At 37.7% G+C, this 239-nt stretch overlaps 1 long non-coding RNA gene across 1 annotated transcript in view; it reads right to left on the reverse strand.

Moving 5' to 3' along the window:
* LOC109465469 overlaps positions 1–233 on the reverse strand; it is a 2,857-nt gene extending 2,624 nt beyond the window's left edge. The window contains exon 1 of the long non-coding RNA XR_002139959.1: positions 3–233. This is a non-coding gene — a long non-coding RNA (uncharacterized LOC109465469). The remainder of the gene's footprint in view (positions 1–2) is intronic.
* Between the last annotated feature and the right edge of the window lie 6 nt (positions 234–239).

A 239-nucleotide genomic window follows, 5' to 3' on the forward strand; every position in this document is an offset into this window, starting at 1 on the left:
ACCTTTTCAAACCCAATTTACACAAGGTTGTTAACATCTCTTTGCTCCTGGGTCCATGATTCTGTGAGACATATCTTACATGCATCCAAGAAACTATGAGGTATCCAGGAACAAAGATTTCTGCCAAAGTATTTTTCTTTTCATCACAAACATTGACGCAAACTTGTGTAACCTGCACACAAAGTCTGTTGCTTGAATTTCTTTTTTTCCTCACTCGTTTATTGAGTGAAACACCCTGT

This window comes from Branchiostoma belcheri, unplaced genomic scaffold (genome assembly GCF_001625305.1).
Source record: "Branchiostoma belcheri isolate BF01 breed outbred unplaced genomic scaffold, Haploidv18h27 scaffold1500, whole genome shotgun sequence".
NCBI classification, from domain to species: Eukaryota; Metazoa; Chordata; class Leptocardii; order Amphioxiformes; family Branchiostomatidae; genus Branchiostoma; species Branchiostoma belcheri.